The 20559-nt window shown below is 47.2% G+C and overlaps 1 protein-coding gene across 1 annotated transcript in view; it reads left to right on the top strand.

Annotated features, from left to right (window-relative positions):
* Positions 1-660: 660 nt before the first annotated feature.
* The window catches only part of LOC140726074 (interferon-induced very large GTPase 1-like), a 51046-nt gene continuing 31147 nt past the window's right edge, over positions 661-20559 (top strand). The window contains exons 1-3 of the mRNA XM_073042009.1: positions 661-861; positions 9688-9790; positions 13571-13776. The gene's annotated coding sequence lies outside the window, so the exon portion shown is untranslated. The remainder of the gene's footprint in view (positions 862-9687; positions 9791-13570; positions 13777-20559) is intronic.

The raw sequence follows: 20559 nt of genomic DNA, 5'->3' as shown, positions 1-20559 counted from the left end.
CTGTGGGAGGAGCCACAGGAGCAGTCAGCGGGGGTCTGTGGGAGGAGTCACAGGGGCAGTCAGCGGGGGGTCTGTGGGAGGAGCCACAGGAGCAGTCAGCGGGGGTCTGTGGGAGGAGCCACAGGAGCAGTCAGCGGGGGTCTGTGGGAGGAGCCACAGGAGCAGTCAGCGGGGGTCTGTGGGAGGAGCCACAGGAGCAGTCAGCGGGGGTCTGTGGGAGGAGCCACAGGAGCAGTCAGCAGGGGTCTGTGGGAGGAGCCACAGGAGCAGTGGGTCTGTGGGAGGAGCCACAGGAGCAGTCAGCAGGGGTCTGTGGGAGGAGCCACAGGAGCAGTCAGCGGGGGTCAGTGGGAGGAGCCACAGGAGCAGTCAGCAGGGGGTCTGTGGGAGGAGCCAACAGGAGCAGTCAGCAGGGTCTGTGGGAGGAGTCACAGGGGCAGTCAGACAGGTATATCCAGTTCACCACACACTTTGAGGATTTGAACTGTTAATTGGGATCAGTACGGACAGATGGTTACCAGTCAGCACGAAAATATTGGGCTGAAGGTCTGTTTGACTGTACATACTGTCACGTGATTTCTTTGAAAAGCAAAGGATGTAGTCTGAGTGAGATTGAAAGTGAAAGCTCTGAATCTCTCTATAAGCCTGGTTCATCGCTCACTCTGCCTTTTGCTGTTTTACAGTTTGGTTTAGACTGATTCACTGTTGTCTCTGGAACTCAGTTCACCCTCCAACTAAATATTATTTCTCCAGACTGAAGAAAGCTGACTTCATTTCTCCAGTGACAACCTGTGTGTCCCACACCACGAACCTTCGGCTAACAGCAGCATCGACAGGAAACTGCAGACACGGGAATCTGAGGTAAAATTGGAAGCGGGGGTGGGGAGGGAGAGTAGGGGAGGGGGAGAGGGGGAGTGGGGGAGAGGGAGAGAGACGGACAGACAGACGGGGGGGAGGGAGACGGAGAGGGGGAGGGAAAGGGAAAGGGGAGGGAGGGGGAGAGGGAGAGGGAGGGGGAGCGAGAGGGAGAGGGAGGGGGAGAGGGAGAGGGGGAGCGAGAGGGAGAGGGAGAGAGAGACAGACAGACAGAGAGAGGGGAGAGGGAGGGAGGAGAAGGAGAGAGAGAGAGACAAACAGACAGAGAGGGGGAGAGGGGGAGCGAGAGGGAGAGGGAGAGAGAGACAGACAGACAGAGAAAGGGGGGAGGGGAGAGGGAGGGGGGGAGAGGGAGAGAGAGAGAGAGACAGAGAGAGGGGGGAGGGGAGAGAGGGAGACGGAGAGAGAGTGAGAGCGAGAGAGAGAGAGAGAGAGTGAGAGAGAGAGAGAGAGAGAGACAGGCAGACAGAGGGGGGAGGGGAGAGGGAGAGGGGGGAGAGGGAGAGGGAGAGAGACAGAGCGGGGGAGGGGGAGAGAGGGAGACGGAGAGAGAGAGACAAACAGACAGAGAGAGGGGAGAGGGAGGGGGAGAAGGGGAGAGAGAGAGAGAGAGAGACAAACAGAGAGAGGGGGAGAGGGAGGGGGAGAGGGAGAGGGGGAGCGAGAGGGAGAGGGAGAGAGAGACAGACAGACAGAGAAAGGGGGAGGGGAGAGGGAGAGGGGGAGAGGGAGAGGGAGGGGGAGAGGGAGGGAGAGGGAGAGAGAGAGAGAGAGAGAGAGAGAGAGAGAGACAGAGAGAGGGGGAGGGGGAGAGAGGGAGAGAGGGAGACGGGGAGAGAGAGAGAGAGAGACTGCTGAGTTCATAGTCCTCCGGCAGCCGGACCCCCAATGGCACCCGTCCCGAGGTCACTCCTGGAGATATCGAAATCCAACCAATCAACAAGCTCCAAGATGGGAACTCAGCACCGTGAAGAACCGCAGTTAGAGTCCAAGGCATAGAGAATTACAGCACAGAAACAGACCCTTTGGCCCATCTAGTCCATTCTCAAACTATTTGAACTGCCTACTCCCATCGACCTGCACCAGGACCATCCCCCTCCATAACCCTACTATCCAATAACCTATTTAAACTTTGCTTAAATGTTGAAATTGAGCTCACATGGACCACTTGTGTTGGCAGCTCATTCCACACTCTGAGTGAAGTTTCCCCTTAAACATCTTGCCTTTCACACTTTAGCCATGAGCTCTCGTTGTAGTTCCACTCAACCTCAGTGGAAAAAGCCAACCATATCAATACCACTCAGAATTTTGTATACCTCTATCAAATCTCCTCTCAATCTTCTACGTTCTAAAGAATAAAGTCCGAACCTATTCAATCTTTCTTTATAACTCCGGTCCTCCAGACCCGGCAACATCCTTGTAAATTTTATCTGCATTCCTTCAACCTTGTTTACATCTTTCCTGCAGGTCGGTGACCGAATCTGCAGACAACACTCCAAATCAGGCCTCACCAGCATAACATCCCATCTCCTGTACTCGGTACATTGATTTATGACGGTTAATGTGCCTAAATCTTTATTAACAACCCTATCTACCTGTGATGGTGGGCCTGTATTCCCAGATCCCTTAGTTCTACCACACTCCTCAGTGCCCTACAGATCACAGTGTAAGGCCATAACACATGGGAGCAGAATGAGGCCATTCAGCCCATCGAGTCCACTCCACCATTCCATCATGGCTGATCCTGGATCTCACTCAACCCCATACACCCGCCTTCTACCATATCCTTTGATGCCCTGACCGATCAGGAAACTATCAACTTCTGTGTTAAATATACTTTGGACTGAGCTTCCACCACAGTCTGTGGCAGAGCAAACCACAGATTAACCACTGTCTGGCAAAAGAAATTCCTCCTTACCTCTGTTCTAAAAGGTTGCCCCTCAGTTTTGAGGCTGTACCTTCTAGTTCTAGATACCCCCACCAGAGGAAACATCCTCTCCTCATCCACCTTATCTAGTCCTTTCAACATTCAGTACGTTTCAATGAGATCTAAATTCCAGTTGAGTACAGGCCCAAAGCTGCCAAACACTGCTCAAACGTTAACCCCTTCACTCCCAGAATCATCCTCGGGAACCTCCTCTGGACTCTCTCCAATGACAACACATCCTTTCTGAGATATGGAGCCCAAAATTTTCTCCCCATTCAGATAATAGTCTGCACTATTGTTCCTTTTTCCAAAATGCATTATCATACATTTCCCAACACTGTATTCCATCTGACACTTTTTGCCCTTTCTTCCAATTTGTCAAAGTCCTGCTGCAATTGCATTGCTTCCTCAGCACCACCTACCCTCCACCTATCTACATATTATTTGCAAACTTTGCCACAAGGCAATCAATTCCATTATCTAATTCATTGACAAACAATATGAAAAGCAGCAGTCCCAATACTGACCCCTGAGGAACACCACTAGTCAATATAAGCTAACCAGAAAAAGCCCCCTTTATTCCCACTCACTACCTCCTGCCTGTCAGCCATTCCTCTATCCATGCCAGTATCTTTCCTGTAATACCACAGGATTTTATCTTGTTAACCAGTCTCATGTGTGGCACCTTATCAAATGCTTTCTGAAAATCCAAGTAAATGACATTCACTGCCTCTCCTTTGTCCAACCTGCTGGTTACTTCCTTGAAGAACTCTAACAAAATTTCAACAAGAGTCCAGCAAAATTTCCCTTCACAGAAACCACGGTGACTTTGACTCATTTTATCATGAGTGTACAAGTACCCGAAACTTCGTCCTTAATAGTAGACTCCAACACTTTCCCAACCACTGAGGTTAGGCTAACTGACCTATAATTTCCTCTCTTTCGCCTTCCTCCCTTCTCAAAGAGTATAGTGACATTTGCAAATTTCCAGTCCTCCGGGACCATGCCAGAATCCAGTGATTCTCGAAAGGTCATGACCAATGCCTCCGTTATCTCTTCAGCAACCTCTCTCAGAACGCTGGTCCAGATGACTTTTACTTTTGAAATAGCAATGGCACTCACTCCTGCTCTCCGACACCCAAGACTACAAGACCATAGGAGTAGAGTTCGGCCATTTGGCCCATCGAGACTGTTTCGCCATTCAATCATGGCTGATCCCTTTCTCCCCAGGACCTATCCTGGTTGGTTACACTCACTGTTGTTTGCACTAAATTCCATCTGTCATTTTTCCAGTTGATCGATACCCCTCTGCTAACCATGATAGGCTTTTCGCTGTCCACTACATCCCCAATCGTGGTGTCATCTGCAAAGTTGCTGATCCCATTAACCACCTTATCATCCAGCTGATTGATATAGATATACACAGGCCTCCAGTCAGAGAGACAACCATCTACTACCACTTTCTGGCTTCTCCCACAAAGCCAATGTCCAATCCAATTTACTACCTTATCCTAAATGCCAAGCAATTGAACCTTTCTGACCAGCCTCATATGCGGGACGTTGTCCAAGGCCTTACTAAAGTCCATGTAGATAACATCCACTGTCTTGTCTTCACCCACTTTCCTGGTATCTTCCTCAAAAACTCTATAAGATTGATTAGACATGACCTACCACACACAAAGCCATGCTGACTGTCCCTAATCTTTCCATGTCTATCCAAATACTTGGAGATCCAGTCCCTTAGAATACCTTCCAATAACTTTCCCACAACTGATGTCAGAATCACCGGACTTTCATTTCCTGGTTTCTGTTTAGATCCGTTTTGAAACAACAGAGCAACCTATCCTCCAGTCCTCTGGTGCCTCTCCTGTCGCTAAGGATGATTTAAATATCTCTGCTAGGGTCCCTGCAATGTCTGCACTTGCCTCCTGAAGGTTCAAAGGGAACACCTTGTCAGTCCCTGGGGATTTATCCCCCCCCAATTTGCCTCAAGTTAGCAAACCCCTCCTGCTTGGTAATCTGTATCGGGTCCACGAACTCGACGCTGCTTTGTTTCACTTCTATAGACTCTGTGTCCTTCTCCTGAGTAAACACAGGTGCCTAAATTCCATTTAAATTCTCCCCTGTCTCTTCTGGCTCCACGTCTGGATCACCATTCTGATCTTCCAGAAGACCAATTTTGTCCCTTGCAATCCTTTTACACTTAATGTATCTGCAGAATTTCCTACGATTCTCCTTCACTTTGTCTGCTAGAGCAACCTTGTGCCTTCTTTAGCCTTCCTGATTTCTTACTTCAGCATTTTCTCACATTTCTTGTACTCCAGAAGCACCTCATTTGTTCCTACCTGCCTATACCTGCTGGGAACCTCCTCTTTTTCTCAACCAGGGCCTCAATATCTCTTGAAAACTCTTGAAAGTGGCCTCCCGCTTTGCAAGTAAACCTTTGCCGGAAAACAGCCTGTCCCAATCCACACTTGCCAGATCCTCTCTGATACCATCAAAACTGGCCTTTCTCCAATTTAGAATCTCAACGTACAGACCAGACCTATCCTTGAAACTCATGGCATTGTGGACACCGGATACAAAGTGCTACCCTGCACAAACTTCTGTCACCTGCCCTGTCTCATTCCCTCACAGCAGATCCAGTATCGCATGATCCCTCGTTGGGACTGCTATGAAGTAAACTTTCCTGAACACATTTGACAAATTCTATCCCATCCAGTTTTTTTACAGTATTGGATTCACAAACAACATGTGGAAAGTTAAAATCACCTTCTACTTGTGTTTCATGAAACAGTCTGTGATCTCTCTACAAATTTGTTCCTCTAAATCTCTAGGACTGTTGGGAGTCTGTAATATAGTCTGATTAATGTGCTCGTAGCTTTCTTATTTCTCAGTTCTCAGTTCCACTCACTAGACAAGTTCTCCAGTCTGTCCTGATGGAGCACTGCGGTGACGTTTACCCTGACTACTAACACCACCCTTCCTCCTGTAATCCCTCCCACTTTGCCTTGTCTAAAACAACGGAACCCCAGAATATTGAGCTGCCAGTCCTGCCCCTCCTGCCACCCAGTCTTACTAACGGCTACAAGGTGATGATCCATACGCTAAGTTCATCCACCTTTCCTATGATGCTTCTTGCATTGAAATATCAGCAGCTCAGGACCATGCTCAACCTTTTGATTCCTGACTTTGTCTGACGTCTTAACAACATCTGTCTCCACAACCTCTCCACTAACTGTTCTGGCACTCTGATTCCCATCCCCCTGTAACTCTAGTTTAAACCCCACCATGCAGCATTAATAAACCTTCCCATTAGGATATTAGTCCCCCTCTATTTCAGGAGCAAACTGTCCCTTCTGTGTGGGTCCCACCTTCCTTGGAAGAGACCCCAATGTTCCAAAAAGCTTATGCCCTCCCTCCTACACCAACTCCTTAGCAACATGTTAAACTGTGTAATCTTCCTACTTCCGGCCTCACTGGCACGTGGCACAGGTAGCAATCCTGACATCGCAAATCTACATGTCCTGCTCTTTAACTTAGCACCCAACTCCCTGAACTCCCTATGCAGAACCTCATCACTTGTCCTGCCCATGTCATCGGTACCTACAAGGATCACAACTTCTGGCTGTTCATCCTCCCACTTCAGAATGCTGAAGATCTGATCCCAGATGTCCCAGACCCTGGCACCCAGGAGGTAACGTAGCATCTGGGAATCTCACTCCCAACCACAGAACCTCCTTTCTGTTCCCCTGATGAGTCTGCTATCACCACAGTGTGCCTCTTCTCCCCTCTTCCCTTCTGAGTCACAGATGCAGACTCAGTGCCAGAGACACAACCACTCTGACTCTCCTCTTTTGGTTATCCCCCCCCCCCCCCCGCCCACGCTGACAGTATCCAAAGTGATATACCTGTTGAGGGGAATTGCCACAGGGGTATTCTGCACTGGCTCTTTAACCCCTTTCCCCTTCCTGACCGTCACTCAGTTTCCTGTGTCCTGCACCTTGGGTGTAACTACCTGTCTATATGTCCAATCTATCCCCACCCCCCCAGCCTCCTGAATGATCCGGAGTTCACCCAGTTCCAGCTCCAACTCCTTAATGCAGAGTGTTAGAAGCTGCAGCTGGAAGCACTTCTCACAGTTGTAGTTGTCAGGGACACTGGAGATCTCCCTACGTTCCCACATCCCGCAAGAGGAGCTTTCAACTACCCTGCCAGTTATCTCTGCTGTCCTCACTGAGCAGATATAATGAAGGAAAGGGTAAAAACAACTTTTCTGGATCTTTCTTTTCTTTGCTTTCCCTGTCTGAAGCCTCAGGATCCCCACTCTAACTCTGTCCACTCCAATGATGGCCGCTCCGCTTGCCCGCCTTCCTTTAATTTGCTCTTGCTGATCAATCCCAAACGCTGATCACTCGCTGGTCAGAGCTCAGTTTTGCTGTGGTGATCGGCCGCTGCCTATCTCTACTTGGACAGTGGACCCGAGTGAAATCCCCTCCTCGCAAACTTCTGATGTTCGATTGGTCGGTGGTCAGAGCTCAGTCTGAGTGCATCTGTAGATCACAGACTCCGACAAGACCCCAGCTACCTTTAAAAAAGAATGAAAAGGCGTGGGAAGAAGAATTTAAACTGTTATGGAGATGGACTGGGAGAAGTTGCGCTCTGACACTGTGTGATGTGGGGGTGGGGGGTGGGGGCCGGTTCAGCTCTCTGTTCCGTGAGGTTTACTCATCTTCACACTGACCTGAGGCTGTGGCCTGCAACTAACGGGCTTCTGTGGACTCACCTTCAGCAACTTAATTTCTGAATACTATCTGCTTACTTTTGATTGCTTTTTGTCCCTGCATATTCGGTCTTTGACATTCTTCTTTTGTTTGATGGTCTCTTTGGGTGTTTGTTCTGTCGCTGCCTGTAAGGAGACGAATCTCAAGGTTGTATAAACTCCCACCACCACTGGCTGTTCACCCTCCCTGTTCAGGACGTCCTGCAGACATCGGAAACGTCCCTACCCCTGGCACCAGGGAGACAACAGATTTATAGAGACAGGAGAGACTGCAGATACTGGAATGTGGAGAGACAACAAACTGCTGGAGGATCTGAACAGGTCAGGCTGTATCTGTGTTGGGGGGAGAGGGTGGGGATCGATTGTCGATGTTTTGGATTTTGACACTGACAATTCCTTTCCCTCACAGATACTGCTTGACCTGCTGAGTTCCTACAGCAGATTGTGTGTTATCCCATTTGAGAGGCTTGTTTACACCCAGCAAACAGCCAGTCTACACCCCTTACAGCCGAGTCCCCTGTCACGACAGCTGTGTCTGTCTTTTTCCTCCCCAGCTGTGGTCCCACAAACGTTCCTGTTGCTACTTTCCCCTGGTTTCCGCCCATTGAAGCAGGAACATTCCACTGGACGGAGTTCTCCTGCCATAGACACCCTTGCACTGGGCCCTCTCTTCCTCCTGGACAGAGAACATGCATCTCACATTCATTGAGTGTATTGAATGCTTGAAGCTGTCATTCAGGAAGAAATAGCGAAACATTTAGAAAGGAGTGGTTCCATTAGACAGACGCAGCATGGATTCAGAAAGGGCAGGTCCTGTTTGACAAACTTACTGGAGTTCTTTGAGGACATGATGAGTGCAGTGGACAGAGGGGAACAGGTGGATGTCGTATGCTTGGATTTCCAGAAGGTATTTGATAAGGTGCCACACAAGAGACTTATAAATAAGATATGGACGCATGGAGTCGGAGGAAGTGTATTGGCATGGATAGTGGACTGATTAACCGATAGAAGGCAAAGAGTTGGTATAAATGGGTGTTTCTCTGGTTGGCAATCAGCGGTGAGTGGGGTGATGCAGAGTTTGGTGCTGGACCTGCACCTGTTCACCACTTACATTGATGATTTGGAAGAGGGGACTGAGTGTAGCGTAGCAAAATTTGCTGATGACACTAAACTGAGTGGAAAAGCAAATTGTACAGAGGATGTGGAAGTCTGCAGAGGGATAGAGATAGGTTAAATGAGTGGGCCAAGGTCTGGCAGATGGAATACAACATTGGTAAATGGGAGATCATCCACTTTGGAAGGAATAAGATTGCAGCATGCTGTTGTGCAGAGGGACTTGGGAGTGCTTGTGCATGAATCATGAAAAGTTGGCTTTCAGGTACAACAGGTTATAAAGAAGGCAAACGGAATGTTGGCCTTCATTGCTAGAGGGATTGAATTCAAGAGCAGGGAGGTTATGCTGCACCTATACAGGGTACTGGTGAGGCTGCACCTGGAGTACTGTGTGCAGTTCTGGTCTCCATACTTGAGGAAGGATATATTGGCTTCAGAGGCATTGCAGAGGAAGTTGATTCCGGGGATGAAGGGGTTAACCTATGAGGAGAGACTGAGCTGCCCCGGACTATACTCTCTGGAATTCAGAGGAATGAGAGGGGATCTTATAGAAACAAACAAAATTTTGAAAGGGGTAGATAAGATAGAAGTAGGAAAGTAGTTTCCATTGGTAGGTGAGACTAGAACTAGGAGACATTGCCTCAAGATTCAGGGGAGAAGATTTAGGACAATGATGAGGAGAAACTGTTTTCCCAGACAGTGGTGAATCTGTGGAACTCTCTGTCCAGGGAAGCAGTTGAGATTTCAGGTACAGTTAGATAGATTTTTCCATAGTAGGGGAATTAAGGGTTATGGGGAAAAGACAGGCAGATGGAGCTGAGTTTATGGACGGATCAGCCATGATCTTATTGAATGGTGGGACAGGCTCGATGGGCCGGATGGCCTACTCCTGCTCTTATACCTTATGTTCTTATTACACCAACAAGATTCTTCGTCGATAAACACTGCCTGTTACAATGTAACATCCCTGCCTTTGTCTTCATTTCAGTGAACAACCCACCCTTGCTGCTCACCAATCAGCTGTTTCCACTGACACACATCACTTCCTGAATGGTGACATCACCTCCAGCTCTTCCAATGGTCTCGACAAGGTAGGTGGGCTCTAAATATGCAATGGTCTGTCCCACTGCTCTCCCCCAGGTCCTCCTCACTCACCTCTGCTGCCTTCTTAATTCCCCGAATCTGCACAGCATCATATTGTTATAGAGCCTCCGGACCAACTCGTCCATCCCGAACAAGATTCCCATCTGAGCCGGTCCTATTTCCCTGCATTTTGCCCGGAGATCCACAGGTTCCTGGTTATTTTATTTATTTATTTTGATTTACAGCGAGGAAGAGGCTCTCCCAGCCCTCTGAACCGTATCAGCCTGGTAACAGCCGACAACTCCCCAATTTATCCTTAACCTAATCATAGAACAATTTACAATGACCAGTTGACCTACCCAGTATGGCTTTGGACTGTGGGAGGGAATGGGGGCATCTGGAGAGCACCCACATATTCCACGGGAAGGATGTACAGAGAATCCTCACAGAACGGTGACAGAACGTCATCACACTGTCCCCTATGTTACCATGGCACCCAGTAAGGTGTCAGCAGTTACAGGGAGAAGGCAGGAGAATGGGGTTCAGAGGGAATAATAAAACAGCATGTTGGAATTGCAGAACAGACATGATGGGCTGAATGGCCTAATTCTGCTCATGTCATCTGGTCTTATGTATAAATAATGAACAAAGGTCCCAGCACCAATCCTTCTGATATACCACTCATCACAGATCTCCAGTCTGAGAAACACCTCCCTCTGGTTTCTCTCCTCACCCTCTGCTTCTTCCCATTGAGCCAATTATGAATTAGTTCACTTACCTCCTTTGGATCTCTGAAGACCTCACCTTCTAGACTAGCCCTGTATGCACCTCATTCTTTCCATCAGGACAGTCAATATAACATAGAAATACAATCGTGTCAGCATGAGTTAATCAGTCTGATGGCCTGGTGGAAGAAGCTGTCGGTCCTGGGGTACCGTTTCCCAGATGGTAGCAGCTGGAACAGTTTGTGGTTGGGGTTACTGGTGTGTGCTGACACCATCAGACCTTATAGAGAGGAATAGAATTAACCCATCAGGCCCATCGAGACTGCTCAACCATTCTGTCATGGCTGATTTATTAACCCTATCAACCCCATTCTCCTGCCTTCTCCCTGTAACTTTTGATGCCCCAACTAATCAAGAAACTACCAACTTCCACTTTGCAATGAATTCCACTGATTCACCACCATCAAGCTGAAGAAATTCCTCCTCATTTCTATTCTTAGTACACTAGTTCTAGACTCCCCCACTATAAGAAAATCCTCTCCACATAAACCCCTTTCAATATTCATAGGTTTCAATGAGATTCCCCCCCACCCCCCGATTCTTCTGAACTCCAGCAAGTGCAGACTAAGAACCATCTAACACTCCTCATGCATTAATGCTTTCATTCCTGGATACATTCTTGACCCTTTGCACCTAGGTTTTTGAATCTTCCCCCAGGTTAGAAAATAGTCCATACCTTTATTCCATCTACTAACATGTATGACCATAAACTTCCCTAAGCTATATTCCATCTGTCACCTCTTTGCCCGTGTTTCTAACCTACTTAAATTCTTCTGCAGACTCCCTGCCTCCTTGACACTATCTGCACCTCCACCTATCTTCATATCGTCTGCAAACTTGGCCACAAAGCCATCAATTCCATCATCCAAATCATTGACCTATAACGCAAAAAGGAGTGGTTCCAAAACCACCCCTGCAAAACACCACTAGTCACCGGCAGACAACCAGAAAAAGCCCCCTTTATTTCCACTCTTTGCCTCCTGCCACTCAGCCAATCTTCTATCCATGCTAGTAAATCTCTTGTAATACCTGGGCTTCCATCTTGTTAAGCGGCCTCATGTGTGGCACTTTGTCAAAGGCCTTCTGAAAATTCAAATAAACAACATCCACCAACTCTTCTGTCTATCCTGCCTGTTATCTCCTCATAGAATTCCAACAGATTTGTGGGGAAAGATCTTCCCTTGAGGAATCTATGCTGACTACGGCCCATTTTATCATGTGCCTTCAAGTACCCCAAAAGCACATCCTTAACAATCAACTGCAACATCTTCACAATCACTGAGGTCAGAATAACTGGTCTATAATTTCAATTTTTCTGCCTCTCTGCATTCTTGGAGAATGGTGTAACATTTGCAGTTTTCCATTCCTCTGGAAGCATGCCAGAATCAAATAATTCTTGGCAGATCACTACACATGCCCCCACAATCTCTTCAACCATCTCTTTCAGAACCCTGGGGTGTACACAATCCCTCCTCCTTGAGAAAACCATTGACCCAACCCGAGACATCCCTGATCCTGGCACCAGGGAGGCAATAGGGCATCCAAGTGTCTCTATCGCACCCACAGAATCTGGTCTCTGTTCCTCTGATTATGGAATCTCCCATCACCACTGCAGTTCTCTTCGCCTCTCTGCTCTTCTGAGTCACAGCACCAGACTCAATGCCAGAGACCAGGTCAGTGCGACTCCCCCTTAGTAGCTTGGCCTCTCAACAGTGTCCAAAGTGGGTACTTGAGGTTACGACCATGGGGCAACTCTGATATGGCTGCCCATTTCCCTTCCTTCTGACCGTCACCCTGGTACCTGCTTCCTGCAACATAGGGGTTCACTGCCTCCCTGTAACTCCTGCCTATCACCTCCTCATTCTCCTGTTTGAGCTGAAGGTCATCGAGCTGCAGCTCCAATTCCTCAACACATTTTCTGAGGAGCTGCAGCTCAGTGCATCTGGTGCAGGTGTGGTTATCTGGGAGAATGGAGGTCTCCCCTATCTCACACACAGAACAAAACATTGTCCCATTCTGTCTATACTACTGTGCGGTAACAAATGAGGAATGAAGAATTAAGAAGAAAAGGAGAAACTTACCAGATATTTACCTTGCTGAGGCCTGATGAGCCAAAGCCACTCTAAACACTGGCCCACCCACAACAATGGCCGCTCCGCTTGTGCTTGCGTTATTTTTAGTGCCCTTTCTAATGAATCCCGCTCAGCAATGGGTCACAGTCCACCTCCGAGAAACTACCACGGAGTTCTGCCTTGTTACTTTTGAGTGTGGACCTGATTGAAAGGGCAGCTCTCTTCTCATCCTACTCAGTAGTTTCTTAGAACTTTGCGAAATTTCAGCCTATCATCTAAAAATTTGATTTCCATTGATTTGTGGTGGAGAGTATATTGACTGGTTGAAATATGTCTTGGTGTGGAAACACCAAAGCCTTTAAATGGAAAGGCACACAAAATCTATTACAATAAATGCCCAATAATTACTGGTAATGTCCTCCCACCACTGAACACATCTACATCGGGCACTGTTGTAGGAAAGCAGCATCCATCATCGAGGATCCCCACATCCAAGCCATCTTCTCTTCTCACTGCTGTCACCAAGAAGAAGGTGTAGGAGCCTCTGGACCCACATCGCCTGGTTCAGGAACAGTAATTACCCTTCAAACATCAGACTCCTGAACCAGTGGAGACAACTCATTCAACTTCACTAGAACCATCATCACGACTTTTAAGGATTCTTCATCTCATGTTCTTACTGATCTATTTATTATTATTATTTCTTTTCTCTCTTTTTGTATTCAGTTTGTTTTTTTTCAATCACATTACTTTCTGTTTGTCCTGCTGGGTACAAAATTTCATTGATTTTATTGTGGTTCTCATATTTACTGTGATTGCCCAGAATAAAATGAATCTCAGGGTTGTGTGTGATGACACACATGTACTTCAATAATAAGTTTACTTTGAACTTTGAGCTCCACACTGTGTAAAGTTTACTTCATTTCTCCAGTGGCATCACTTTAACCTGTGTGTCCCACACCACGAACCTTCGGCTAACAGCAGCATCGACAGGAAACTGCAGACACGGGAATCTGAGGTAAAATTGGAAACGGCTGCTCAGACTCACCAGGTCGGGCAGCATCTGCAGAGAGAGAAACAAAGATGGTGATTCAAGTCAATGACGGTTTGTCAGTGTTGGAGATCCAGAGGACTAAGGTAGTGTATGCAATAAGATAGATGAACTTGAAGCACAGTTGCAGATTGGAATGTATGATGTTGGAGGCATCACTGAATCATGGTTGAAAGAAGATTATAACTGGGAGCTTAAAGTCCAAGGGTACACATTGTCTCAAAATCCACTTTGGGAGTAAGAACAGGAAGGCAGATTATTATCTGAATGGTATAGAGTTGGGTAAGGGAGTAATACAAAGAGATCTCGGAGTCCTTGTTCATCAGTCACTGAAGGTGAATGAGCAAGTGCAGCAGGCAGTGAAGAAGGCTAATGGAATGTTGGCCTTTATTACAAAGGGAATTGAGTACAAGAGCAAGGAAATCCTCTTGCATTTGTACAGAGCCCTGGTGAGACCACACCTGGAGTATTGTGTACAGTTTTGGTCTCCAGGGTTAAGGAAGGACATCCTGGCTGTAGAGGAAGTGCAGCGTAGATTCACGAGGTTAATTCCTGGGATGTCTGGACTGTCTTACGCAGAGAGGTTAGAGAGACTGGGCTTGTACACGCTGAAATTAAGGAGATTGAGAGGGGATCTGATTGAAACATATAAGATTATTAAGGGATTGGACAAGATAGAGGCAGGAAATATGTTCCAGATGTTGGGAGAGTCCAGTACCAGAGGGCATGGTTTGAGAATAAGGGGTAGGTCATTTAGGACAGAGTTAAGGAAAAACTTCTCCCAGAGAGTTGTGGGAGTCTGGAATGCACTGCCTTGAAAGGTAGTGGAGGCCAATTCTCTGGATGCTTTCAAGAAGGAGCTAGATAGGTATCTTATGGATAGGGGAATCAAGGGATATGGGGACAAGGCAGGAACCGGGTATTGATAGGAATTGATCAGCCATGATCTCAAAATGGCGGTGCAGGCTCAAAGGGCTGAATGGTCTACTTCTGCACCTATTGTCTATTGTCTCAAAATGACAGGGGGGTGACATTGCCCCATTGGTAAAAAAATGAAATCAAATTATAAGAAAGTGCTGACATAGGGTCAGAAGGCATTGAATCATTGTGAAGAAACTACAAGGGTAAAAAGACCCCGGTGGGAGTTGTATACTGACCCCCAAACAGTAGTAAAGAGGTGGCCTACAAATTACAATGGGGATAGAAAATGTTTGCCGAAAGGACAGGTGGGTGGAGGATGGGGAGTCAGAGATGTCTTGAGGAGGGTTGCTGTTAAATGGGATCAGTACGGACAGGTAGTTACCATTCAGCACGAATACGTCGGGCTGAAGGTTTGTTTAACTCCAGTACAAACAGTCATATGATGCGGTCTGGGTTCTCTCTCGTCCTCTCCATCTCCCCCTCCCTCTCCCTCCTTCTTTCCCTCCCTCCCTCCTTCTTCCCTCTCCCCCTCCCTGCTTCTTTCCCTCCCTCCTTCCTTCCCCCCTCCCCCTCCCTGCTTTCCCTCCCTCCTTCCTTCCCCCCTCCCCCTCCCTGCTTCTTTCCCTACCTCCCTCCTTCCTTCCCTCCCCTTCCCTCTCTCTGCTCCCTTCCCCCCCTCTCCCCCCGAAATTTGCCGATGACACCAAGACTGGGGGTGTAAAGGACAGTGAGGAACACTCTCATGACTTGCCACAGGATCTGTATCAGCTGGAAAATAGGTTGAAACAAGGCAGATGGAATTTAATGTAGATAAGTGCAGGGTGTCGCTCTTCAGTATTAGCAAGCAGGGGAGGTCCTACACAGTGAGCGGTAGGGCACTGAGGAGTGTGGTAGAACAAAGGGACCCGGGAATACAGGGCCAAAATTCATTGAATGTGATGTCACAGGTTGATAGGGTTGTAAAGAAAGCTTTTGGCACATTGGCCTTTGTAGTGTTCTCGCACAGGTGTAAGAACTCTGAACTAAACACCAAGCATAAACCAGTCAATGAGGTGGTCCCAGTAAGATTAACCATTTACTGTTCACTCTTCCACATTAACCTATGGTGAAAACTGTTGATAAAACAATACAAAATATATACAGTATTTGTTTCCTTCTTGACATCACATTTACATCATAAATACTTGCAAAAGTAAAACTGCAACAAACTATATTACATTAAAGTACAACATACAGTCAGAATCTACCTACACCATCGACTGGCTTTAAATACTCTTCAACACAAACTATCCGCAACTCTTTAAATAACAAAAACATAAACTTTATCAACCATCATTACTTTTAACAGAATCAGCGTTAACATTTTTAATTCAACATATCGATTATCTCATGAACTTACGGCGTTGCTTCACTAATGTTTCTAGTGCGTAGAAAGAAAACTTTTCTCGTGCTGATCCTGCACACACAAGCCCCCTCCTTCCCGTTTCTCCAAACCGATATTTTCCCACAAGACGCGGCGAAACCGGGTGTGACGTCATCGCATGCCGCGATATATCACAAACAACGAATTTACTTTAAACAACCTTAACTTTAACTAGAAAACGATAACAATGAATTACTAAAGCGAAAATATAATAAACTAAACAAATGCCTTAAAGGCAACACAGCCTTCATAAATCAATACTGAATACAGAAGATAGAATATATGTGAAGTTGTATAAGATGTCGGTGAGACTTAATTTGGAGCATTGTGTGCAGTTCTGGTCACGTACCTACAGGAAAGATGTGAATAAGGTTGAAAGAGTACAGAGAAAATCTACAAGGATGTTACTGCGTCTGGAGGACTTGAGTTATAAGGGAAGATTGAAAAGGTTACTGTTTTCTTTGGAACATAGAAGATTGAGAGGAGATTTGATAGAGGTATACAAAATTATGAGGGATGTAGATGGGGTAAATGTAACCAGGCTTTTTCCGCTGAGGTTGGGTGGGACTATAACTAGAGATCATAGGTTAAAGGTGAAAGATGAAAAGTTTAAAGAGAATATGAGGGGAAATTTCTTCACTCAGAAGTTCTTGAGAGTGTGGAACGAGCTGCTAGAACAAGTGGTGGATGTGAGCTGGATTTTAATGTTTAAGGGAAGTTTGAAGTAAATCAGTGGTAGGGTTATGGAGACTGTGGCCCCAGAGCAGGTCGATGGTGGTAGACAGTTTAAACGATTTGTTGTGGACTAGTTAGCCGAAGGGCCTGTTTCTTTGTTGTATTTTACCATGATTCTGTGACCTTAAGTAGATAAAGGAGTCTGAGTACTCACCACCAGGTTCAGGAACAGTTATTTCCTCACAACAAACTGGCTCTTGAACCAGTGGGGATAAGTTTCATTCAACTTCACTTGAACCATCTCCTGAGGAGTCACTTTCAAGAATTATTCACCTCATGTTCTCAATATTTATTGCTTATTTATGTAGTTATTATTATTATTATTATTATTATTATTATTATTATTATTATTATTATTATCATCATCTCTATTTGTATTTGCACAGTTTGTTGTTCTTTATCACGTTGGTTGTTCTCTGTTCTATTGGGTGCAGTCTTTCCTTGATTTTATTGTGTTCTTTGTACTTACTGTGATTGCCCATAATAAAACAAATCTCAGGGCTATAAACGATCACGTTAAATTTACTTTGAACTTTGAGCTCCACACTGTATAAAGTTAATTTCAATTCTCCGTTGGGATCACTTCAACCTGTGTGTCCCACACCACGAACCTTCAGCTAACAGCAGCATCGACAGGAAACTGCAGACACGGGAATCTGAGGTAAAATTGGAAACGGCTGCTCAGACTCACCAGGTCGGGCAGCATCTGCAGAGAGAGAAACAAAGATAGTGATTCAAGTCAGTGACTCTCAGTCAGTGCTGGAGATGGAGAGGATTGAATCAGGGAACAGACATGGGGAGACGGGGATAAGGAGTGAGGAAGAAAGAGATGGTCAGAGAGGGCTGGGTTGTGGTGTGTAATGGGAGTGGGGCAGAGGCTGGTCGAGAGGGAGGGGTGAGTTGGGGGGTAAAGAGGGGGTGGGGAGAGAAATGTCCACCGAGTGCATAGGGGAGGCAGAGTTCATCCAGGCTGGTGAGAGAGAGCTGGGTGGGTGTAGAGTGGGAAGAGAGAGATGGGGATGGGGAGAGTGAGGTGAATGGGTGGAGTAAGGGAAGAGAGGTTGGAGGGTGGAGTGTAGTGAGTGAGGAGAGTGAGTTGAGTGGGTGGAGAGAGGGGAAAGGTGTGAGTGGGTGAGGAGTGGGGAGAGAGGTGGGTGGATGGAGGGTAGGGAAAGAGTTTGGGATTGTGGTAGGGAGTGGAGAGAAAGAGAGTTGGGTGGGTGTGTGGCGAGTGGGAGAGTGAGGTGAGTGGGTGGAGGGTGGGCAGTGAGGTGAGTGGGTGGGAAGGGGAGAGAGAGGTGGATGGGGAGTCAGACATCTCAAGGATTTGTGCTGTTGTTTGGGATCAGTACGGACAGGTAGTTACCAGTCAGTACGAATATGTTGGGCTGAAGATCTGCTTAACTGTTTACAAACAGTCACATGATTTCCCTGAAGAGTAAAGGATGTGGTCTGGGTGGGGTTGAAAGCGAAGCTCTGATTCTCTCTGTAAACAGGGTACGGTATCAGCAGAGATCACACTGAGAGTCTGAATCAGTCAGTCACCGGCCGGGTCACTGGTTCATCGCTCACTCTGCCTTTTGCTGTTTTACAGTTTGGTTTAGACGATTCACTGTTGTCTCTGGAACTCAGTTCACCCTCCTTCCATGTGTTATTTTGGACAGAGTGTGATTGGTGAGATGGTGTGATGAGAGACGAGAGAGAAAGAGAGAGAGAGACTCGAATGATGAGAGCAGGTGCGGGTGATGCCTCCCTCCCAGATGCGCTGAATTACTTCTACGCCCATTTTGAGGTGGAAAATGACATGGTGGCGAGGAAGTCCACCCCTCCTACAAATGACCAGGTGCTGTGTCTCACCGTGGCCGATGTGAGAAGAACCCTGTGCAGGGTCAACCCACGGAAGGCTGCTGGACCAGACAACATCCCTGGTAGAGTGCTCAGAGGATGTGCAGACCAGCTAGCAGATGTTCTCACTGACCTCTTCAACATCTCCCTGAGCAGCGCCACCATTCCAACGTGCTTCAAGGCCGCCACCATCGTCCCCGTGCCGAAGAAGTCTTCAGTGTCCTTCCTAAATGACTACCGTCCCGTTGCACTCACATCCATCACCATGAAGTGTTTCAACAGGCTCGTCATGAGGCATATCAAGACCCTGCTGCCTCCCTCACTGGATCCTCTGCAGTTTGCGTACCGTCCCAACCGCTCAACAGATGACACCATTGCCATCACACTCCACCTGGACAAAAAAGACACGTACGTTTGAATGCTGTTCATAGACTTCAGTTCAGCATTCAACACAATCATCCCTCAGAAACTGACTGGAAAGCTGAGCCTACTGGGCCTGAACACCTCCCTCTGCAACTGGATCCTAGCCTTCCTGACTGGGAGACCTCAGTCAGTCCGGATCGGGAGCAGCATCTCCAACACCATCACACTGAGCACGGGGGCTCCCCAGGGTTGTGTGCTCAGTCCACTGCTGTTCACTCTGCTGACCCACGACTGTGCTGCAACACACAGCTCGAACCATATCATCAAGTTCGCCAATGACACGACCGTGGTGGGTCTCATCAGCAAGAACGACGAGTCAGCTTACAGAGAGGAGGTGCAGCGGCTAATGGACTGGTGCAGAGCCAACAAGCTGTCTCTGAATGTGAACAAAACAAAAGAGATGGTTGTTGACTTCAGGAAGGCACGGAACGACCACTCCCCACTGAACATCGACGGCTCCTCGGTAGAGATCGTTAAGAGCACCAAATTTCTTGGTGTTCACCTGGCGGAGAATCTCACCTGATCCCTCAACACCAGCTCCATAGCAAAGAAAGCCCAGCAGCGTCTCTACTTTCTGCAAAGGCTGAGGAAAGTCCATCTCCCACCCCCCATCCTCATCACATTCTACAGGGGTTGTATTGAGAGCATCCTGAGCAGCTGCATCACTGCCTGGTACGGAAATTGCACCATCTCGGATCGCAAGACCCTGCAGCGGATAGTGAGGTCAGCTGAGAAGATCATTGGGGTCTTTCTTTCCGCCATTATGGACATTTACACTACACACTGCATCTGCAAAGCAAACAGCATTATGAAGGACCCCACGCACCCCTCATACAAACTCTTCTCCCTCCTGCCATCTGGGAAAAGGCACCGAAGCATTCAGGCTCTCACAACCAGACTATGTAACAGTTTCTTCCCCCAAGCCATCAGACTCCTCAATACCCAGAGCCTGGACTGACACCAACTTACTGCCCTATTGTCCTGTTTATTATTTATTGTAATGCCTGCACTGTTTTGTGCACTTTATGCAGTCCTGGGTAGGTCTGTAGTCTAGTGTAGTTTTTTTTCTGTGTTGTTTTTCACGTAGTTCAGTCTAGTTTTTGTAATGTATCATGTAACACCATCGTCCTGAAAAAATGTCTCATTTTTACTGTGTACTGTACCAGCAGTTATGGTTGAAATGACAATAAAAGTGACTTGACTTGACTTGACTTGAGGTGGAGCTGTGGTTGGACTCACTGTATGATATGCCGGATGGGGAAATGTGGGAGACGTTTAGTGAGGTGGTCACAACGCAGAGACAGAAAGGGGAGATGGGTGAGCACCAGGAGGGACAGGTGGTCTGGTATTTCAGGAGTGTCCTGGGGTCAATCCCCTCTCACATGGGAAAGTTCAACATACATACCTTGTGGACATTCACAGTAAATACAGTAGAATCAGTGAAAAACAGCACAAAAAACAAAACCAAACAACCAATGTGTAAAAGACAAGAGATTGTGCCAATACAAAAGGAGAAATAAAA

The sequence above is a fragment of the Hemitrygon akajei genome, chromosome 4 (genome assembly GCF_048418815.1).
Source record: "Hemitrygon akajei chromosome 4, sHemAka1.3, whole genome shotgun sequence".
Taxonomy (NCBI): domain Eukaryota; kingdom Metazoa; phylum Chordata; class Chondrichthyes; order Myliobatiformes; family Dasyatidae; genus Hemitrygon; species Hemitrygon akajei.
This window is presented reverse-complemented; position numbering and strand designations above follow the sequence as displayed.